The 24,953-nt window shown below is 36.5% G+C and overlaps 1 long non-coding RNA gene across 1 annotated transcript; it reads left to right on the top strand.

Annotated features, from left to right (window-relative positions):
* Positions 1-21,023: 21,023 nt before the first annotated feature.
* On the top strand, positions 21,024-23,954 carry LOC113317650. Its single transcript, XR_003343811.1, has 2 exons — positions 21,024-22,827; positions 22,931-23,954. It is a non-coding gene; the product is annotated as an uncharacterized LOC113317650 (long non-coding RNA).
* The last annotated feature ends 999 nt before the right edge of the window (positions 23,955-24,953 follow it).

The raw sequence follows: 24,953 nt of genomic DNA, 5'->3' as shown, positions 1-24,953 counted from the left end.
CAGAGAGGTTGGCATTGGCATCAATATATTGTCTCTACTCTCTATCTCGTTATCTACTTATATCCTCCAGAAGCTAGCTAGGATTCTCTGTGAATGCAAAGAAACAAAACATGTAAAGACAAAAGTGGGTTTCATTTCACAAGTGTGTCTGGGGATGTACAAGAGATCTGTTTTTCTTTTTCACATCAAAAATACTTAAATTATTTAGCCTGGTCAAATTGGGGTATACCCGGATTAATTGGGGTATATCTATTTTGTTCCCAATCATAATAGTGGGTTAAGAGGTGTCTAATATGTGTAAAGTTACCTAATTACTCTTCTCCTAATAATAATCAAAACTACCCATTTTTGGTTTTAGATGAAAACCTTATTAATTTCTTTCCTTATCCTTCATCGTCAATCTAATGATCAATTCTTTTCTCCTTTTCTATATTTCATCGTTTTCAAATGACAAAATACCGTCGATTATGCTTCTTCTTTTTTATTGTCGATTAATCCTTTCAAACTCGTTCTAGTACTTTGTTTTGTTATTTGAATGACAAATTAGATCAGAAAATTTGAAATTGTTGAATTGTAGTTACATGGTCGTCATGGTATTTTTTTGTCGAGCATGCCGACTTTAATATTTATTTTTAGTCGGCAAGATTATAGGATGAATAGCATGCCGACTTTTCAAAGAGTTTTGTTTTTGAAAGTAATATTTACAGTGTCGTCACGGTATTCATCCTGATACCTTGCCGACTAGTGTTGCAGTAATTAAGGTCAGCATTTTTTTGAAAATTTTAACCTTGTCGACCAAGAACTTGAACCTTGCCGACTATAGTTTAGTCGGCGTGTTGTCGGCAAGGTTATAGGATGAAAAGCATGCCGACTTTTCATATTTATTTTTAGTCGGCAAGGTTATAAAATGAATAGCATGCCGACTTTTCAAAGAGTTTTGTTTCTGAAAGTAATATTTACAGGTCGTCACGATATTCATCCTTATACCTTGCCGACTAAGAACTTGAAAATTTGAACCTTGCCGACTATAGTTTACTCGGCAAGGTTATGAAATTAAAACCTTTCCGACTAATTAAGCATTTGTAACACGTTTCTCTGTATTTCAAAAATCCTATAGTCGGCAGGGTATATTTTTGTCGACCTTACCGACTTTTCATACTTTCAGAATTGAAAGTGTTGGTTTCTTCTATAATTTTGAGTATAAAATCACTTAGCAGCTTTGCAATCCCCTTTGTAGAAGTGTTTGGCTAGTGTAGTTTCATTTTCATTACAAAAAAAAAATCTAAAAAAAGAAATCCTCAAAAACCATGACACATAATCCATGAGTTCAATCCAAATAATACCTAATTTTAGAATTTTAATTCAACTAATTAACTAACTAAATTAATAAACTTAAACATGTTACTAATGTTAATTAAGTAGAGACAATTTAACCATTCTGAAAATACATGGTTAAGGGATGTCCTCTTTTACTTCATAGTGATCCGAATTTTGTCTCATTAGTCATATCCCAATTAATCTGCCTATACCCAATCTCACAAGGTTAGTTAGATTTTTTTCCACCTCGATTTCCCATGTTTCTGGCTTTTTGTGGGGCTTCAAACAGAAGCATGAGTACCACTAATAGCACGCAATCTAAACATAAAATCTCTCCTCCCACCAAAATCTTTAAACAAATAGAGAAATCTCTTTTCCTTCCTTTATCTGATTCCTGATACGAAAATCACTTGTTGCTTGGATCAAAATGGTAACATGGTACTGGACTGGAGAGAGCTGTTTTGCTTTCTTTCCTTTTAACTTGTACTCCCAATCCCACTCATCTCTCTTTCTCTTATATATAACAGAATGTACATCATGTCAGTTACTTATGCGCATACCACTCGTTATTTTTACCAACCATTCAAAAGGAAAATGGACGCACATGTATGCGATTGAAGATGTACCTAGTCACTGTTACATTAATTAGCAAGGTGGAAAAAAAAAAAAATTACTAGCGTTTTTAGGGGTCACTCAAAAGGATTTAGGGGTCAACAATAAAACAAAAAAGGTCACCCAAAGGGAAAATGTAGCCAGCCATTATCTCGCGTAACTCGTAGTGGCAAAATTACCCTTATATATTCGGAGGATATGATAACATTTTTATCCTCCGATTGCAATCGGAAGCCAAAATATTACCCAGACTTCCGATTGTAGTCGGTGCAGTATTAGAATGATTTCTGTTTCATTTTTTCCATTTCTTTTTCATTTTTGCGTTGTTAGAGTTATAGAGAAGAAGGTGAAGGAAAAAAGGGAAAACTCATTTTATCACTACAAAAATGGATGGATATGAAGAAGAAGGTGAGAATCATGGCGAAGACGATTTGGGGTATATGTTGAATGATCCAAACTTTTGTGGAGAGGAAAACCTAGACGACCCTTTCATGGAAGAAAATGGAGAATCGCCTGATATTGAAGCTAACGATGCATGTAAAACACAGGTATTGTGTTAAGAAACTCAAATACTCGATTTGCATGCGTTTGTGTGCTTTTGTAAACAAGAAAAACCGATTATTGCATGCATTGAATGCCATGAACTACCCAGATTCGGTAGATAATTTCTCGAATAAACTTACGAATATAACACACTGAGTACCAAATATGTATATTCGGTAGTTCCAAGATAGTAGTTTACTGCCGAATATGAGAAAAACCCCAAACTGGTTTTCCAAAAAAATCTACATTCGGTAGCTATGTAGAGTTATTTACCCTCGAATGGCCCCAAAAACGAATTCCTCAAAAAATTTCAAAACTCAATATTCTTATCCTTTACGATCGGTAATAGTTTAACATTATTTGACTGCCGAATATAACAGTGGCCTCAAAACAAAATTTCCGAAAACTTGAAAATCGGATGTTTATCGACTAAAGTTATCTCCCGGTTATTTATATTCGGCTGTTTTACTATATATTTTAGCTTCCGATTATATCATTTTTTGCACTCAGTAAACTGTGTACATTCATTTGCATAAATCGGGTGTTTTGGGTAACCGATAGTGTTTTGAATATAGTATATTCGGCAGTTTGACTTATTTAATAACCCCCGATTATTGTATAATAATTTGTTGCTTTCATATGCAGGCCGTTGAAGAGTTTGTTGATGATTTCTATTTGAGACCCGACACTTCCCTATACTATGCGAACGATTTGGTATACTCATTACTACTTTTCTTTTTTTTCAAAATTTATATGCTAAATGGTTATGCTAATTAGATTTGTTTTGTTTTATGCACGTTTAGACATTTGGAAGTAAGAAGGAGGCAATGGAATGGCTTATGAACAAGGAAAAAGATAACATGTGCGTGGTAGTTCAAAATAATCATGTTAGTGACACTCGATTTGAAATGATTTGTGATCGAGGTGGGACGCGAAAGAGTCACGAGGGAAAGAATAGTAAGTACGTACGGAAGATGAATAGGAAATACCGAAGCAATACCAAGAAGATAGGATGCCCATTTAAGATTGTCTTCTATAAGCCCGATGGTATTAAAGGTAAAGAGTATAAAATGTATAAAGTTGATAACGGTTGTCACAACCATGATGATCCGTTGGATTTAATTAGACATGTAATGGTTGCCAAGTTAAAACCACATTAAATGCAGACGGTGAGGTCTATGCGGATCCAAAAAGCGAGTGCGATCTTAAGTAAAATAAAGGCGGACGACCCCGACAACTTGTCTTCTTTGTCTACAATTAAGTCGGCCCTAGCTACGATCAAAAGGAATGAATGGGATGGTAGAACGGTCATGCAACAATCGGAGTGGTTAGCGTGGTTACACGGCTACACCTTGAGAAGGGAAGAAAAAGATGGTATAGTGGTTCGTATTTTCTTGGCACATCCCGAAATGATCCAATTGGCTCAATGCTTTCATCAACTTTTGTTGATAGATGCTACTTATAAGACAAACAAGTATAACATGCCCTTGTTGAACATTGCTTGCCATACTTCGGACAAAAACACGTTTACGATTGCATGGGGTTTAATGGATCATGAGAACAATGTGAGTTTCATTTGGGTGTTGCAGACGTTGAGGTCCATTTATAACGGTGATAATTTTCGAAGGGTTATTGTAACGGATAACGATCAAGCCTTAATGCATGCAATAACGGTAGTGTTTCTGGAAGCCCAAAACTTGTAATGTACGTGGCACATTCAATGCAATCTCAAAACCAATTGCCATCATCATTTCCAAGCTAAAATACCAAGGAAGGGTACCAAGAGGTCAAAGGAAGAGGATGAGCGCATTAGTAAATTAACCGTGGAAGAACGTAAGGAAGAGGATAGGTTATTTGAAGAAAAGTGGAAGGAGGATGGAATTATTTGGAAAATGTTCATGAAAGCATGAGACAAAATCGTTTGGTCGATTACCGAGGAAATTTACGAATGTAACTTGAAGAAATTTGAGGATGAATACCGCAGGACTACCCAAAACCGATTGAGTATTGTAAAAAACAATGGTTAACGATTAAGGAGAGGTTTGTGTTTGCATGGACATATGAATATCGTAACTTCAAGAACGAGGCGACAAGCATTGGGAGGGGTCTCATGGTCGACTAAAGAAAATACTAATATGTAGTCAAAATGGAGTTGTGTCGATCCAAGAAGCAATCCATGAATTCACCAATCGTGATCTCGTAAAGATTAGGAAATGTATGCAATTTAGTGTACACCAATTCCCGATGGAACATATTAAGGAAAAATTGCTTCTAAGGGGAGTTGTTCATAAAGTTTCAAGATGGGCAATAAATCGCATGATGAAACAATTGAAGTTATATAAAACTTATGATGACGAGAATACGGTTTGTGTTTGCAAGGATATGATAGGTATTGGACTCCCGTGTCGTCATAAGTTGGGTAGGTATGTTGAAGTGATTGACATCAATGATATTCATCCATTTTGGAAGCAATTAAATTTCACTCCGAACACCCCGGTAGTTGATGGTCCGTCTTTCTTGAGTCGGAATTGTGTGCACGAATAGCCGAGCGTTACGCTACATCAAACGGCACCAAAAAGCAAATATTGATGCATAATTTGGAGGAAGCCCTTCACCCTTGTTTAAGGGAGGTTGATGAACCTATTAAGCAAAAGAACACCGGTAGGCCGAACACCGAAGTGTCGAGGACCATCCAAAGAAAAGAGTTGAAGGAGTATTTGTCTAATAAAAGAATATTGTCTAGGCACGAGCGTTCGGAAGCGAATTTGAAGATGAGCCGGAACCTAAGAAAAGAGGTCGTCCAAGAAATGATCAAAGTGGACCAACCACCCGACAAGTAAGGCCAAAGATCTCTACAGAGCCTTCTCAAGTAAGTCAACCCAATGTTGTCGAAGAGTTGTTGAGCAAATGAACGCCTCGCAACAAACCCAACCAATGGAAATTCTTACTATAAAAGAGGACAAAGGTACTCTTCGTTGCCCTAGAGATCTTAATGGAAGACCAAATCGATCCACATATACAATATACAAAGAGTATTTGGAACAACTCCCTCCACTTATCATTCCATTTGTTTTGTCGACTGACGAGGTTGATGGGGATGGAAATTGTGGGTTTCACGTTGCTACGGAACAAATGGGTTACTTTAGAGAGGCGGATATCGAAGATGTCACCCAATGCCAATATTTAAGAAATAAGATGGCGGTACAACTAGTGAAGGACAAGGGTTTTTATATGGATGATGAGGCGAGGAGATAGATACGACAAAGAACAAGAGTTCAAAGACTTAGTTGCGCGTGTGAAGTGCCGAAAGGGATTGAAGACAATCGGATCCAAGTATTGGATGACAATGCCTAAATTTGGATATCTCCTAGCGGACGTTTTGAATTGCGTGGTACATTTCTTTGTTCCTCCTATGTATGGACTTAGCATGACGTTTGCACCCACAAGAACGGCTTGCGACGAGTCGGTTAAAGATAGAAGAATCGTAATGGCATTTGTGAATGAAATGCATTTTATCGGTTTAAGAGTAAAGAAAGATTGTCCGTTACCTCCGTTGAGTAAGTGGCACGATTACTTCCCGATGAACCATTGCAAGGATTGGGTGAAACAATATGAGTCCAACATGGTTGATTGGGATCGCGTTATGGACAACAACTTTCCCGCTGAGTTACTCGAATTGATCCCCTCGGATGATGACGATGTTTGATCGTTTTTTTTTCGAACATGTAATTTGTACAAGTTTTTTGGAAACTTTTTTGTGAAGATATATGATTTAATCGGTCGCAAAAAATACAATGTTGTCTCCCGAATGTAGGAATCGGGCTCTTTGATACACGTTTTGATTCCGAATATTATAATCGGTTGGTAATGATACACGTTTTGATTCTGAATATTATAATCGGTAGAACTCTTAAATATCTATCTACCGATTTGGTGGGTATTTCGAGGCACGGCTATAATTTTTTTTGAAACTATGTAATCGGAACAACAGTATTATAACACTTCAATCCGATTAATCATATTCGGGAATTCCATATTTTATCAAACCGCCGATTAATATTAAAAATTTGAATTTACAGCACTCAAACATCACATGTTATTCTTTTTTCCCAGTCCGAGATGCAACAATCAACGCGGCTTCGAAATGTAGAAACGACTCTCCTCTCCACTTGGAATAAGCATCTTGTGCCGCAAACCTGTCGTCTCTGTGCCTAGCAAGAATACGGTTGTACTCGGTGCACAATTTTATAACATGGTGCACCCTTGAAGAAACATGGGATGGTTCATAATTGTGGCGTGGCTTCTTGTACTTACCAACAAAAGGACCCAATGAAACGTTAATCCAAAATATACGATCGTCCTGCTGTTCTTTGGGTAGATCTTTCACAATGTAATAATTTTTTATCCATTCGGTCTCTTCCTCAACTTGTTTTAATCTTTCTCTATGATGGAATTGTTCTTCACCTCGCTTCTTAGCCTTGATTTCCTCTTCCTCCTCCTTCGTTGCCACTAACGATGGTTTAATTTTTTTGGGTTGTTTGTTCCTTTTTTGTATTTCTTCTTCCATTGCTGCAATTGATGTAGTTGTTCGCTTGCATCTTCGAAGTATGTTGTCGATTGATGATGGACTTGCCATTGAAAAGGTTTTTCATTCTGATTTTTTACTCAATAATAACTGAGAGGGGTTACCCTCCTTATATAGATTAGAGTTCCAACGGCTCTAATTTTTGAAAATATGGCCGTTGAGGTTTCTGAAAATATGGCCGTTGAGGTTTCGTATCAATGATGCACTACAATCGGTTGCTAACGATACACGTATTCCCTCCGAATAAGACATTCGGTAGCGAACTTAAATTTTTATCTACCGATTAGGTTGGTATTTCTAAACACGACTATATTATTCGGAGGATAATTTTTTTTAAAGTCCCGAATGTACGATGGCCCAAAAATCAGAATTTGGGAAAAACTGATACTTTTCAAATTTTGAACTTGAAATAATCGGAAGTTAACTTAGTTACCCAAACTTCCGAATATGGGTTGTCTAACCTTCTATATTGGCCCTTGGAACCACCTAGAGCCATGGCATGGTTTGTTTTGAACTTGTAATATTCGGAGGATAATTTTTTTTAAAGTCCCGAATGTACGATGGCCCAAAAATCAGAATTTGGGAAAAACTGATACTTTTCAAATTTTGAACTTGAAATAATCGGAAGTTAACTTAGTTACCCAAACTTCCGAATATGGGTTGTCTAACCTTCTATATTGGCCCTTGGAACCACCTAGAGCCATGGCATGGTTTGTTTTGAACTTGTAATATTCGGAGGATAATTTTTTTTTAAAGTCCCGAATGTACGATGGCCCAAAAATCAGAATTTGGGAAAAACTGATACTTTTCAAATTTTGAACTTGAATAATCGGAAGTTAACTTAGTTACCCAAACTTCCGAATATGGGTTGTCTAACCTTCTATATTGGCCCTTGGAACCACCTAGAGCCATGGCATGGTTTGTTTTGAACTTGTAATATTCGGAGGATAATTTTTTTTTAAAGTCCCGAATGTACGATGGCCCAAAAATCAGAATTTGGGAAAAACTGATACTTTTCAAATTTTGAACTTGAAATAATCGGAAGTTAACTTAGTTACCCAAACTTCCGAATATGGGTTGTCTAACCTTCTATATTGGCCCTTGGAACCACCTAGAGCCATGGCATGGTTTGTTTTGAACTTGTAATATTCGGAGGATAATTTTTTTTTAAAGTCCCGAATGTACGATGGCCCAAAAATCAGAATTTGGGAAAAACTGATACTTTTCAAATTTTGAACTTGAAATAATCGGAAGTTAACTTAGTTACCCAAACTTCCGAATATGGGTTGTCTAACCTTCTATATTGGCCCTTGGAACCACCTAGAGCCATGGCATGGTTTGTTTTGAACTTGTAATATTCGGAGGATAATTTTTTTTTAAAGTCCCGAATGTACGATGGCCCAAAAATCAGAATTTGGGAAAAACTGATACTTTTCAAATTTTGAACTTGAATAATCGGAAGTTAACTTAGTTACCCAAACTTCCGAATATGGGTTGTCTAACCTTCTATATTGGCCCTTGGAACCACCTAGAGCCATGGCATGGTTTGTTTTGAACTTGTAATATTCGGAGGATAATTTTTTTTAAAGTCCCGAATGTACGATGGCCCAAAAATCAGAATTTGGGAAAAACTGATACTTTTCAAATTTTGAACTTGAAATAATCGGAAGTTAACTTAGTTACCCAAACTTCCGAATATGGGTTGTCTAACCTTCTATATTGGCCCTTGGAACCACCTAGAGCCATGGCATGGTTTGTTTTGAACTTGTAATATTCGGAGGATAATTTTTTTTTAAAGTCCCGAATGTACGATGGCCCAAAAATCAGAATTTGGGAAAAACTGATACTTTTCAAATTTTGAACTTGAAATAATCGGAAGTAACTTAGTTACCCAAACTTCCGAATATGGGTTGTCTAACCTTCTATATTGGCCCTTGGAACCACCTAGAGCCATGGCATGGTTTGTTTTGAACTTGTAATATTCGGAGGATAATTTTTTTTAAAGTCCCGAATGTACGATGGCCCAAAAATCAGAATTTGGGAAAAACTGATACTTTTCAAATTTTGAACTTGAAATAATCGGAAGTTAACTTAGTTACCCAAACTTCCGAATATGGGTTGTCTAACCTTCTATATTGGCCCTTGGAACCACCTAGAGCCATGGCATGGTTTGTTTTGAACTTGTAATATTCGGAGGATAATTTTTTTTTTAAAGTCCCGAATGTACGATGGCCCAAAAATCAGAATTTGGGAAAAACTGATACTTTTCAAATTTTGAACTTGAATAATCGGAAGTTAACTTAGTTACCAACCAAACTTCCGAATATGGGTTGTCTAACCTTCTATATTGTCCCTTGGAACCACCTAGCCATGGCATGGTTTGTTTTGAACTTGTAATATTCGGAGGATAATTTTTTTTTAAAGTCCCGAATGTACGATGGCCCAAAAATCAGAATTTGGGAAAAACTGATACTTTTTCAAATTTTGAACTTGAAATAATCGGAAGTAACTTAGTTACCCAAACTTCCGAATATGGGTTGTCTAACCTTCTATATTGGCCCTTGGAACCACCTAGAGCCATGGCATGGTTTGTTTTGAACTTGTAATATTCGGAGGATAATTTTTTTTTAAAGTCCCGAATGTACGATGGCCCAAAAATCAGAATTTGGGAAAAACTGATACTTTTCAAATTTTGAACTTGCAAATAATCGGAAGTAAACTTAGTTACCCAAACTTCCGAATATGGGTTTCTAACCTTCTATATTGGCCCTTGGAACCACCTAGAGCCATGGCATGGTTTGTTTTGAACTTGTAATATTCGGAGGATAATTTTTTTTAAAGTCCCGAATGTACGATGGCCCAAAAATCAGAATTTGGGAAAAACTGATACTTTTCAAATTTTGAACTTGAAATAATCGGAAGTTAACTTAGTTACCCAAACTTCCGAATATGGGTTGTCTAACCTTCTGTATTGGCTTGGAACCACCTAGAGCCATGGCATGGTTTGTTTTGAACTTGTATTATTCGGAGGATAATTTTTTTTTAAAGTCCCGAATGTACGATGGTCCAAAAATCAGAATTTGGGAAAAACTGATACTTTTCAAATTTTGAACTTCAAATAATCGGAAGTTAACTTAGTTACCCAAACTTCCGAATATGGGTTTTCTAACCTTCTGTATTGTCCCTTGGAACCACCTATAGCCATGGCATGGGTTGTTTTGAACTTGTAATATTCGGAGGATAATTTTTTTTTAAAGTCCTGAATGTACGATGGCCCAAAAATCAGAATTTGGGATAAACTGATACTTTTCAAATTTTGAACTTGAAATAATCGGATGTTAACTTAGTTACCCAAACTTCCGAATATGGGTTGTCTAACCTTCTGTATTGTCCCTTGGAACCACCTAGAGCCATGGCATGGTTTGTTTTGAACTTGTATTATTCGGAGGATAATTTTTTTTTAAAGTCCCGAATGTACGATGGTCCAAAAATCAGAATTTGGGAAAAACTGATACTTTTCAAATTTTGAACTTCAAATAATCGGAAGTTAACTTAGTTACCCAAACTTCCGAATATGGGTTTTCTAACCTTCTGTATTGTCCCTTGGAACCACCTATAGCCATGGCATGGGTTGTTTTGAACTTGTAATATTCGGAGGATAATTTTTTTTTAAAGTCCTGAATGTACGATGGCCCAAAAAATCAGAATTTGGGAAAAACTGATACTTTTCAAGTTTTGAACTTGAAATAATCGGAAGTTAACTTAGTTACCCAAACTTTCGAATATGGGTTGTCTAACCTTCTGTATTGGCCCTTGGAACCACCTAGAGCCATGGCATGGTTTGTTTTGAACTTGTAATATTCAGAGGATAATTTTTTTTTAAAGTCCCGAATGTACGGTGGCCCAAAAATCAGAATTTGGGAAAAACTGATACTTTTCAAATTTTGAACTTGAAATAATCGTAAGTTAAGTTAGTTACCCAAACTTCCGAATATGAGTTTTCTAACCTTCTGTATTGGCCCTTGGAACCACCTAGAGCCATGGCATGGTTTGTTTTGAACTTGTAATATTCAGAGGATAATTTTTTTTTAAAGTCCCGAATGTACGATGGCCCAAAAATCAGAATTTGGGAAAAACTGATACTTTTCAAATTTTGAACTTGAAATAATCGGAAGCTAACTTAGTTACCCAAACTTCCGAATATGGGTTGTCTAACCTTCTGTATTGGCCCTTGAAACCACCTAGAGCCATGGCATGGTTTGTTTTGAACTTGTAATATTCGGAGGATAATTTTTTTTTAAAGTCCTGAATGTACGATGGCCCAAAAATCAGAATTTGGGATAAACTGATACTTTTCAAATTTTGAACTTGAAATAATCGGATGTTAACTTAGTTACCCAAACTTCCGAATATGGGTTGTCTATCCTTCTGTATTGTCCCTTGGAACCACCTAGAGCCATGGCATGGTTTGTTTTGAACTTGTAATATTCGGAGGATAATTTTTTTTAAAGTCCCGAATGTACGATGGCCCAAAAATCAGAATTTGGGAAAAACTGATACTTTTCAAAATAATCGGAAATTAACTTAGTTACCCAAACATCCGAATATGGGTTGTCTAACAACACAAATCATTGTCATTTGAACTTTTCTAACTTAGTTACCCAAACTTCCGATTGTACAACACAAATCATTTTCATTTATCTGCTCTTCTTTACTTTACGACCGTGACTACCTCCCAGTCCTGCACGACCACGGGTTTGAGCACCTTCAGTTGGAGCATCTTCAGTTGGAGCACCTTCAGCGCTCGATGAAGCTCGAGCTCTTTTACCCGTCTTTGATACTGACACCTTGGGTGGATGCCTCTTCGTGACTTTCTCCCCAAACTGGGAAGCATAATCTTCGTTATCCATATTATCAACTAGAACTCTAGCCTCTTTGATCTTCTCAGCTGGCATGGGATCTCCGCTCTTCAGGCATGCAGTTAACATTTTGGAAACACGCTTGAACCTATTCACCTGTTTTTTATACGTAATGACATAACATCAAACGGTAATTACCTAAGATTTATAGGAATAATATAAAATGAACAAAAATATAAGAACACGCACCAGTCTATCATAACCAGCTGGTTTGTCTTTGATGATACAATTATAACTTGAACCCGCCGCAGTAGTGTTGGATTTGATTTCACGGATAACCAAAGGATGTGATACCTTGTTATACCAACTCATATAGTCTGGAGAATTTTCATCACCTCGGGTGGTTCGTCTACCAGTGTCGATAATGAAGTCATTCCTCTTATCCTAGTTATCAAGAACAGTAGGTGGGCCTGTGTGAAAAATCGTGAGATTATCACCACTAGAAGAGCACAACTCCAACTCCGATTTGTAGTAATCCCCCATTTTCTCCACAGGTTGATGTTGTATATACCCGTGTTGTCGCATCACCCTAGAGGGGTAATACATCACATATCCTGTGGGGTGCCACAATGGTCCAAAATAAAGGGACAAGTACGACCGAACATTTATATACCCACTGGCTCGATTTTCCTTGTATGGATCAAAGCATACGTCCGAGGCCTTCAATTGGTCCAAAATCTCCCTCATGCGAATCAACTGCTGCTCTTTTGTCCTAGAACGGTTGTCTTCAAATATATAATTTGTTCCTCTAGGAGTACCTTTGCACCACCCCGGGTTCTCTCCGGCCAAATTCAGGATAGGGAAGTGGTCATAGATCCATGCCTATATACATAAGACACCAAGTTTTAGTAAATAGATTGTGTATATTCGGTAGTAATTTCCAAACATTATTTCCGATTATATATAATCGGAAATAAAACTGAGTACCTATCCACCGAATACCAAACATTCGAAAATAGATATGGATCATTTCCTAACGAATATGCGTCATTTGGAGTTCAGTAACCTATAGTTTTTCTGGCCTGTATATTCGGTAGTAATATCAAAAGAATATTTCCGATTATATATAATCGGAAAAAAACTGAGTACCTAGCCACCGAATAACCAACATTCGGAAAAAGAGATGGATCATTTCCTACCGAATATGCGTCATTTGGAGTTCAGTAACCTATAGTTTTTCTGGTCTGTATATTCGGTTCTAATATCAAAAGAATATTTCTGATTATATATAATCGGAAATAAAATTGAGTACCTAGCCACCGAATAACCAACATTCGGAAAAAGAGATGGATCATTTCCTATCGAATATGTGTCATTTGGAGTTCAGTAACCTATAGTTTCTTTGACCTGTATATTCGGTTCTAATATCAAAAGAATATTTCTGATTATATATAATCGGAAAACAAAATAAGTACCTAGCCACCGAATAACCAACATTCGGAAAAAGAGATGGATCATTTTCTGCCGAATATGCGTCATTTGGAGTTATGAATATGCATCATATGTATTTTCTACTGAATAACTATAGAGTGATTTATAGAGTTAAAGAAAAAACCTGCAATAGAGCCACGTTCCCGGCAACTTGGAAGGTTCCTAGCCTCGAAGCCTTTCTCAACTCTTCCATCAAGAATGCTAGGCATGCCGTGCCCCAAGAATAGTCACCGACTTCATGGAGAGGATCCAAAAGTTGTATAAGGTTGGCGTCGATTCGGTTGCCAGAAGTATTGGGGAATATGACACATCCCAATACACAAAGGAGATATGCGGTGGCAGCGTGGTTCACTTGCTCATCAGTTAACGTTCCATTCTTTTCCTTCTCCAAGGTGCCTCGGAACATATTCATCAAAGCTGTAATGTTGATCTGTCTTGTTCTGTAACTTGCATGCCTCCTAAACTCTGCTGTTGTTGTCTCTTCATCCCAACCTAAGCACTTTTTAGTTAGAGCATAAAGTTGTGCCCAACTTAACTGCTTTGTGTAGTTAAACTTCACAGCTGTGCCTTGGTCGGGAAGGTTAAGAATCTGCACAACATCATCCGGAGTAATCGTCATCTCCTCAAACGGCATATGGAAAGTATCGGTCTCAGGATACATTCTCTCCACGAACGCCGATATGGCCACACGATCATGTTCCAACAATGAATTCTCGGCGGAATTAGCTAACCCCGAGTTGGAAACAATTGACTTGAACCTTTCACATTCACCGGATAAAGGCCACGCAAGCATTTTTGTTGGTGCGGCGGTAGGTTTGAGTAGACGGACCGCATCTTGATGATCCTATTAAAGTACATAAAAAAAATCCTTAATACAAATATTACGATATAACACATAGACAATACATTAATAAAAAATAGTAATTTTATTACCTCGGTTTCGTATATTTCTCTGTCCCATGAGTCTTTGTATCCAAATAGCAATTTTCCTCCATCCGCCGGTAGCCCAAGGATTGTGCCTGCTGGAATACCCTTCTTCTTCAAGTGCTGAGGGACAAGATGTGATGCTTTCTTAGCAATATCCTTACTTACACCATCTTTTCCTTTTTTGGCTTTTTGGGTACCACTTGGTTGTCCTTCTTCTTCTACTCTTGGCACTGGATCAACTGGTTCAACACTTGGTTCTGCACTTTGTTGAGCGGCTTGTTCAACACTTGGTTGCACCCGTTGTTCACTACCTTGTTGTTCTACACTTTGTTCAGCACTTGGTTGCACTCCTTGTTGACTGCTTTCTTTGGCACTCCTTTCCCTCCTAGCACTAGTTGTCACTTTCTTCCTCCTTTCTCGACTTTGTCTAAATAACAAATAAAGGAACAATATTTAAAAACTATACAATCGGAAGACAAAGTATGGAAATATAACCTGAATGTACACATTCGGACGTAAGAAGACACATATTGTTCCCGAACACAAAACAATCGAAAGCTAACTAAACATATTTACAACCGAATATGCATCAATTGGAGTTCAGAAGCTCTAAATTTTTCATCCTACACAATCGGAAGAAAAATTACAAAACTATAACCCGAATGAACAAATTCGGAAGTATGAAGACACATATTTTTTCCGAATGCAGAACAATCGGAATATAACTAAACATGTTTACAACCGAATATTCATCAACTGGAGTTCACAAACTCTAAAATTTTATCCTACACAATCGGAGGTATAAAACATTATATTGTCGTCCGAATAAATACTTGCCCCAAAATGGGATTTTTCCTATATCAGAAATATTGAGATTTTTTGAATATATATATATATATATATATTCGGTAGTGAGTGTACTTCCGAATACTGTGTGTCTACTTAAATATATTCGGAAGCCAAAAATTTCAATAAACTACCGATTATTACCAGTTTGTATCCAGGAAGATATGGCCAACAATATTCGGCAGATAACCAACAAATATTTCTCCCGAATACTGTCAATGTTCTTGAGAAATGAAGAACACGACTACATTCGGAAGTAAATAAGCATGAATATCGCCCGAATCTGGATAAATAACCGAAAACCCTAGAATTTTTTTTTCTCGATTCGTCGAATTAAAGCAAAATAAACCCCAAAAATGATAGATTCTTACCTAATTGAGGCCATTTGAAGTTGACGAAGTGTTTGACTATCGGAATCGCCACCACCGACTACATCGCCGGGTACTTCTTCTTCGCGTTCTTCGCGCTCTTCTTCATTTGCAGCAACAATTTCTTTATTTCTTGCTAAAATCCCAATCTTTGGATCGATACCCCGAGCAACATTTTTGGTTCTAGGTCTGTGGGTTTCATTTCCCTTATCCATTGTTTTATAAACGAATCGAAGATGTTTTGATTTTACGATTCGCGGCGATGTTTCGTTTGAACACAAGAACGAGGGAAAGTTTTTTTTCTTCCACAATCGGAAGATGATATGAAACTGGAAGAAGAAGAGTTGAAATGAGTAGATTTTTTTTTGATTTGGTTTTTATACAGTTTTACCAGAAGAGCATTTATGTAACTTCAATATCATATAGGGTACTCCTTAACTAGAGTCTTTGGCTGGGTATAAATTGATGGCCCCTAAATCCTTTCGGGTGGCCCCTAAAAACGCTTATTAAAATTTCTGACCCAATTAATCAGGGGGGGTCTATTAAGAGATACAGAAACTACCAACTCTGGATTAGGAGGAGATTGAAGTAGATGTTGATAAGAATGAGTTTAAAATTTTGAATAAAGAAAAACGAGATGAAATAAATTAAGACAAAAATACAAAATAGAGGGTTAATAATTGAAATTAGTTGACAAACAGCAATAATTGTGACATTTTTGTATTTATAAATAGCAGCTCCTAAACTCAAGACATATTGACTCTTAATTGGACAAGAAGTAGAAAAATCTTCTGAGAATCGAAATGATTCCCTCTTTTTCTTTGTCGATATAATGTACAAGTAGATGATGATGTTAGTTAAATAAGTTCATGTTGACTTTATCCAGCTAAAACACGTTAATGTGATTTTAAAATTAAGCTTAGTTATTAGATGAATTAATTAACAGAACTAGTCATAAAAACGGTGACCAAACTTGTGGTACAAAAACCTCATTCAAATGTTGGGATCAATTAAAACTCCATATTAAACAAAATTGATACAAAAACTCCCAAATTTGTAAAAAGTGATACAAAAACCCCAAATTTCAAAATTGGTTTCATCAAAATTCTTTGAGGTTTTTGTGTTATTTTTGTTTTGATGGGGTTTTTGTGTTACTTTTGTTTTGATGAGTTTTTTATAGATGGATAGTGACACCTTTGGGGTTATAACTCGCGGACCGATTAATTAAAGAAGGACTTTTGTTTCCTATGATGCTAGTTAGTATTTTGATTTATTTTCTTTTTTGGATTAGTTAGTATTTTTGATGATGAAATACGAATAATTCCTGTATCTACTTCATATTTATGGGTTTGACCAATACAAATTGGAGGGACCTATTTGTTTTGGTCAACTTGGTTTCTACTAACTTCATTATATCGTGCGTTACATGAAAGTAGTTTAAACAACCATAAAAATCATGTAAGAGCAAGGGTTATGGATGGTGTCACTCTTTTGTTTGAAGGAGTCAACTACCAATTTTCTTTAATTAGAGGCTATTGTGGTTAGTTTTTATCCCATTTCCACCCTCAATGCGTTCATATACTCGTTCATGTGAACGAGTGGTTGGTAGTGTAATACTAGATGGGGGATTGTTCCCCGTTTGAGAAAATAAAGCTATAGGGGACAGTCCCCCGTATATTAAAGAAAACTTGCGTTGGGCGGGGGACGATTCCCCGTCTATACTGATTTTTACTATCTCACGGGGGACTGTCCCCGTATATGCTTAAGTTCTATTTTTTAAACAATAACTTTTCCCTCCATTTATTATTTTATCATTAGATTTTGAAAAACAATCTATAAACGGGGATGATTACACGTCTTGTGTTCCGTTTCATTTTGCCCACAGCAGTTTCACTCTTTCATATGAACTAGTAGTCCTTCATATGAAAGCGGTAGTCTTCATAGCCCATGCTCTAAAGTACAAGCAAGAAAATATAATTACAGCTTATAATTATAGGGATATTTTGATTTTTGGTCCCAATTTTGTGACCAAAATTTTATTTGGATCGCAGAAAATTTGAAATTAGAGTTTGGTTTGGAGACTCATGTTCACCGTCTTGACAGTAAGAAAACTAGTTAAATAAGGAAAAAACCAACTAAAATTAAGTTTTCTACTTATTTACTCACTGTACCCATGTAGGTTCTATAGCTAATAAAATTCAACCATGATATATGGCACCCAATTTCAGTGCACCCAATGCACCCAATCCTACATGGCGTTCACTTGGATTTTTTTTTTTTTTTTTTCTGATTGGAAGGGAAGTCTCCATTAATTTCTAAGTTCTAACCTCTTCCTGTTAATTCATCGAAAACCCTAAAAGAAAAAACTGGATTTGATTTTGCATTTTACGGATAGTATTACTGGTATAGTAAATCTTAGAAAGAAGAACTATACAAAGTACTACCTGTGAAAATAATTTGTCACCATCAATTCACATTAAAGATTTGTAGAAACAGGGACTCGTTATTTCTTAATTGAATAAAGTACCCAATTGAATTTTCTGAATTGGTGATAATTATCAAAGTAATTGTCTATTAGTTTTGGTTTGAGAGAGGGTTTGAAGCCGGAGTTCATACTTTACACGTGAAGTGTCCGCCAAACCACCACATAATTAAAGTTCAGCTCTTAGTTTTAATTCCCATTTTTATCATTTGAGTTTTGATCACAGCTTTTCCAATCGTGTTAATCAATTGTTGTCGTCTGAATAGGTCAGCGTGACTATCAACATCAATTTCCGCATCGTCTTCATAGCACAAAAGATCAATGAAGAGACTAGAATAACTGAGCAAAAATAATAGTAAAACAGTAGATCGAAGATGAACAAAGAAGAATAACTCGTAAACAAGATCTAGTCGATCGGGAAAAAAAAGAAATACTAACAGTTGGCATGCCACGTAACACTGGGTGCATTGGGTGCAGAAACTTGGGCGCCATATATCATTTTCGAATAAAATTCTTTCTTTCTCTCTCTTCTCCTTTCCTTTTCTTTTTGAAAAAAAAAACTTTAGCCTCCATTAATCTCTTGCTCAGATGTGATCCTTTTTGGATCAGATCTGAGCAAGATTTCATTTCTTTTTTAAGTTTTAATTGAATAAAATTATTTTTGTTTTGTTTTTGATGTCATTTGACATGTTTCTTCGCTATTTGGAGCGATTTTTCTTCGCCATTTGGGGCGAGTTTCTTTTCTCTTTGAGAACGATTTATTCAAACCTTGATCGTTGGTTCGTGATTTGTTATTCTCGATTCAAGAACATCGACAATCCAACATGGTATTGCTTAGAATCCTTATTCAATCCAAGGGATTTAGGGCATCCGGGTTCGTTTGGATTTACAAGATTTTTGGAAAATAACTCCTTTCTTATAGGAGTATCTCTTATTGAAGAAGAAGAAAATCAGATTAAATGGTCGGAATCGATTCCGGATTATGCCACCATCCTTCCCTATTACATTTACAAAAATTGGGTATCTTTACGGTGTATGGCTCTTTCTCTTCGCGATTTACCTGTAATTGATATCTTCATTTGTATTAGGTTCTTATTATCTTGTATTTTGATGTTTTTGTTATTCTTGTAAGCGATCATGTAATCACATTTTGATTTGAATAAATTTAAATTGTTGATTCACCAAAAAAAAATTGTGGTCCATGAAAGAACGACTGAGATTCAGGTGAAGATGACAATAATTCTTGTTTTAAATTAAAATCCGAGTATAATTAGTATCAGAGATTGAAAGAAAAAAATGAAAATGGCATGTGTTACGGATCATTGTGGTCACGAGTTATAGATTCAAGAAAACAGTTGTTTGATGAGTTCAGTTTTTACTGATTTGATTGACTTTGATTAAAAGGAAAACTTGGTATCATTTCTCGCTCTCGGATTCAATAGATCTCTCGGCATACCAATTATCTAGAAGAATAAAATTATTACTATCAATAATCAAATCATCACCTTATTATATTTCTGTGAACTAGTATACTCTTCATGATCATCAATTTTCTCATTTCTTATTGCATCATCATTTTCTAAGAATTAGACGTCGTATATCTTTAAAAATCTCTTTCGAAATAATCGAATCACTTTCAGGAAAGACTCACATTCATTATGAAATCACATTAATTGTGTTAAAAATCAAAACACTAGAAAAAGTAAAAATAAATCAGTTTTCTATATATATCCATAAAATTGACACAATCTGAGAAGTACGCCTTCCAACTCTTCAATTTAAACTGAAGGAAAAATTTTAATTGTTCGAGTGTAGAATTTAATCAATTCGATCTCGATAAATATTTTGGTGCAAGACAAAGATGAAAAAGTAGTGCTACCGGCGAGTAAGAAGATGATATAAACAGGTCAAATTTATGGATTTTCGTGGTCAATTAAAAGTCAGAGTTATCTCGCACGCGAGGGCTTAATGGCAACTCAGGGGTTAAATAAATAAAATCATTTAAAAATCAAAATTATTTTGGTAACGGTCAAATATGGCCTTGGGACCCCAAACTTTATTTTTTAACTTTCTAGTATCCAAATGCATCCCTGGTCACAAAGTTTGGACCCAATGCCAAGATATCCCATAATTATATTCTCATCATCACATTACGTTTACTCTAACACACCTAGTTCACAGGTGTTGGTCAAATCAGATATAACTAATAATATATATTAAATTCACAACTAGGTTTTCTGGCAAAATTAGTTCCTGATTTTTGTAATTAACTTGCGGTTGCATATTTGGGTGGGAATAATCCTAAAATATATGGGTGACTTTCTGCAAAGCTATTAAATATTGGATGACCGCAGCAGTGCATGCTGAAAAAGCCACATAATTGAATGATTGATAGGTGTCTAAAACACCTAATTTTATATCAGTATTTATACTTTCTTTGCGAGTTTTCTAGTAAAATATGTATCTTATGTTTGCTTTTGAGTGTTAGGTACTTTGGAGTCATGTGGAACAAAAGAAGAAGAAACGTCACTTAAAAGTAAAAAAGGTGCAAATGTTGTTGGAGGCGAATTATTTCTCATTATTTGCTTCTATTTCTTAATTTCTGTCTAAAAACCATGTCGTCTTTAGTGATGCAAATATATGTATGAAAAGCACGACTACTTTAGTGATGAAGAGAAATTGTAGAGAAGAAGTGGGTATGAGATGTAAGAGGCAGCTGATGTTGGTGGAAGGATTCAAAAAAGAGCTAAAGCGTCAATTATCATGTGCAATTGCTATGGGGAGCGGAGCGGATCCAAGCCAAGCCAGTGATAGGAGACAACTACTGTAGCTTAGTCTAGAGAAGCGAGGAGCGGACATCTTTGTTGGCCCTTATTTGTTATTCAGGGTACCCCTTATCTTCCTCACCTAGGTGGTTGTATCCACTTCATTTCCTACACGAATCTAAAACCTAGAGAAATATCTTCTCTTATCATTATGGTGTTTGTCTGAAAGTTAGACATGTGAGGAAACATAGGCGCAGCTTCTGTGAGAAATTGATGGAGATTCAGAGAGATCGAGAAATGAAGAAGTTAGGGTTTGCTGATGCTGAGAAGAACAAGGAAAAGTTTATAGTTCTAATGGAAGAATTGGTAGCACAGAAGATTTACAAGGAATGAGAAGAACAAATGGGTTTTACTGAATCAAGAAGTATCTCAAGATGTTGGTGACGAATTGAGGGTTTGAAGCAGAAATTGGGGTTTTAAGAAAGTAAATCTGGGAGATGGGTTTTCCAGTCGAGGGTTCAGTCAAGATCAGATGGGTTGGTTATGAATTAGAATATGGGAATTTTGAGTCTGTTGATGTGCATCTGCGATGAATTAGGGTTTCATTGAATGGGAATTTGAGATCGAAATGGAAAAGCAGAGAAGATCATGGGGTACCTAGTGATTTGAAGATCTGACATGGAGTTAACTAAAGCTGAGGGGATTTTAGAGATGGGTTTCCAGAAGATGAGAAGAAGAATATGTTAGACATGTTTATACTTGTGATTGAGGCTCTGTTGAGATGGAAGGAGCAGGCTTGAGCTTCTGAAATGGTGCTTCTGCAATGGTAATGTTGGTGCTTGAGGTAGTTGATGGCATTGGTTTCAGGGAGATGATTATGAGACAGTGAAGAGAAAACTCAGCTGGAATGGAGTTAGTGGTGATGAATCTCAGAAATGGGTACTTGAATTGTGCTGGTTGTGTTGGTGTCCTTGAGATTGAGATAGAGATGATGATGGTAGCTTGGTGCATCAGCGGAGTGATTTGGTAGATGAATGTTAGGTGCAGGTTTTGGAACTGGTAATTGAAGCTGCAATGAAGTGAAGGGAATGATGAATTTCAATAAGAGAAGTAACATGAGATGGGTCTGGTTGTGTAACTGAGCTGAAGGTAGTATTGAAATGGAACTGATGGTGAAGTTGGTGGTGAATTTGAGCAGGTGGTTTTGATGATTGCCATAGAGATGAGATTGCAGGAAAAAATGGAATAGGTGGAAGATGGTGTTGGTTGTGGAGCTATGGAATCTGTAGCTCAGATGAAGTGGTTGCTGTGCAGGGGAGCTACCTTTAATGCTGTATTTGGTGACTGATGGCTGGTCTGCAAGTATTTGGTGGTGCAAGTGGATTTAAGAACTGGTGCTGCTGGATATGGAGTTGCAGCTAGAAACTCAAAGCAAGCAGTGTGTATGAATTACAGGGAAGATGGAGCCCGATAGCTGAGTTAGAAAAACAGAATGTGGATCTGATGCCTGGATTAGATGGACATCTTGAACTTGAGTTAAAGCTGCAGAATTGGACTGAAATTGGTTGAATTTGAGCTGAGATGGCAAAGGTTCTGGCGGAGTTAATTGCTACTACAAAGTGGATTGAATGGCTTAAGCTGAGCAGGCAATGGAGTTGCGGTTGCAGAATGGTTCGAGACTGGTGGAATTTTGTTGCGGTGAAACCAAGGAAGTTTGTAAGGCTGAAATGGATTGTGTGAAGTTACAGAAGAACAAGGGACTGAGCAGCAGGTGATGATGTTAGTTAGCTAGCCATGGCTGGTGCTCTTGCTTTGAGATTATGGAGTTGAAATGCTCGGGACTGAATGGTGGTACTGTGAGTTGTTGGCGTGAGCCAGTGAAGCAATGGCTCGGAATTAAGTTACAGGTGGTAATGAATGGTGGTTGTGGTCAAGAGAGTAAGAAGATGCAAAGAGCTGGCTCAGAATTGCATTTCAGGAGTAGTGTGCTGCAATGAACTTCAGGTTGCAGGGGAAGTAATGCACAATGATGGTGAAGAAATGATATACACATTTTTGTGTCTAAATTGCCCTCAATGTCTGTATTGTTGGAACTCGATTTTTGTACTAATATTGTGTTTTTTATGTATTTTCAGGTATTTTTGGAAAATAAATATTGTTGGAAAATTTGGCTCGAAAAGTTGCTCGGAGTATCCCGGGAGGACAATTGCTATACGGACCCCCACTTTTGCTAAGGGGCACCCACGACTACATGCAGCCCATTTGTCTATAGCACCTACTGGTTATTTGGTACCCAAGATGCTGGATAAGGGCTAACCTCCTCCTTCTTCGTTTGAATTAAGAAAATGGCGGGAAAATATTCACAGATTTTCAGTTCGTGATTTGGAGGGGTTATAGTGTGACTCAATGGCTGAAATTTCACGGGACGACTTGATTAAGATTAGCAGGCATGGTATGATCAATGGTTTAGGTTAGAATTGGCTGGAGCATCAGATGGAATAAATCAGGGAGTTACGTGTTTTGATAAACCCGATATTGTTGTTTTGGATTTGGACGACTTCTAGTGAGATTAAAGCGCTAAAATCAGTTGGACTGGGCCTGTTGCAACTAAACATGACAGGTAATTACATCAAATTCGAATAAATGGGGTTGCAGAATCATATTTGAGCAAAACAGGGAGGATATATCTTCTCGGGTTTATTTCTGGGAAGTGTGTGCTTTAACTGGAGGCTTGCGTGTGGAAACTAGGTTTTTGGTGACTTTTGGAACGTGTTTGTATCATGACAGCTAAGGAGTAACGCGTGGGTTGATAAATCAGGGAATAAAATCCTTGACTGGCTGCGAAGAATACTATCGAGCAATGAAAGAATATATGGAGTTATGACGCATGATTTCGGTGCATGAAGGAGTATATAAGGTGTGGTGGAGTAATAGACCAGGGAAGGAGAGTTTGGGAGAGTTTAGAACATTAGAGAGTCGAGAAAAATTAAGTTGCAGAGCTGCCATTTTCTGCTGCTGCATACCTGAAGAACACGAAGAATAGACCAACCATGACAGTCGTTTATCAACAGCGATAACGACACAGATACGTTGGTCGTAGAAGCTATAGTAACAACGGCAGTTTGCTTTTATCGTTCTTTGTAACAGCTCGGTTTGTAACAAATATAACTGTTACAAACCCGATTTTAATCATTTTCTCCCAATTTTCATCATTTGTAAACACTTTGAGAAATGAAATCCACTTTTGAGCGTGTTTCCAACATGATGAGCTAAACCCATCCTCTAGGGAGACCGAGGAAGCCATTCTTTCAAGAATTATGTGGTAATATTTATTTTATAAATTTATGCAATATGTTTATACGATTAATTGCACTGATAAAAAATGAATTAAATGATTTTTATTAATCAAATGTGTTTCCTCTTGATGATGCATGCTTAGTTTTAGACTCTTGATGCGTTATACTTGCCACTAACATTTGATATTTTGGAAATATGATTTTGGAAATACTTTAGAATCGAATCAATTGTTTAAGTTGCATGATATAAATTAATTTAGAACCACATAAGTATTGATGAGTGGTGAAATCCTAGCTCCATCCTCTCCATAATTTTCACAACATTTATTTGCTTTATTTTCTTTGCCATAAAAATCAAGTCTAAAATCAAAGTCTCTACAAGTCTTGAACGAACTTTTACTACAACTCAATTGAGAAATCACATCAATTTTTGGCGCCGCCGACGCGGATTTTTCTTTAGGCTAGAGTTTTTAGATTTATTTTTTTAGGTTTTGTTTTTATTTTATTTGTTCTTCTTTACGTTTTTGGGTTTTTGTCTTTTCCTTACAGATTTTGGAATTTGGAGCGAAAGAAAAATTTGCCAAAGCTTTTGGTGAATACTTAAAGACTTGGAATAAAAGGCAAAGCGAAAGGAGCGAAAGAAGAAGATTTTTTTTTATTTTATAAGAAAAAAAGAGAGGAGAAAAAAAAGAGTGACATTTTTATTTTATTTTTAATTTTATTTTTTTATACTTTCCTTTTCTTTTGCACTTTATTTTTGGACTTTGGACTTTAAACTTTGGGACATTATTTTTAAACCCTACGGAAGGGTAGTTTAAGTATAAACTGTGTGCAGAGAAGGACGACGATTACGATATCGTCT

Source organism: Papaver somniferum, chromosome 10 (assembly GCF_003573695.1).
Source record: "Papaver somniferum cultivar HN1 chromosome 10, ASM357369v1, whole genome shotgun sequence".
In the NCBI taxonomy this organism is placed as follows: domain Eukaryota; kingdom Viridiplantae; phylum Streptophyta; class Magnoliopsida; order Ranunculales; family Papaveraceae; genus Papaver; species Papaver somniferum.
This window is presented reverse-complemented; position numbering and strand designations above follow the sequence as displayed.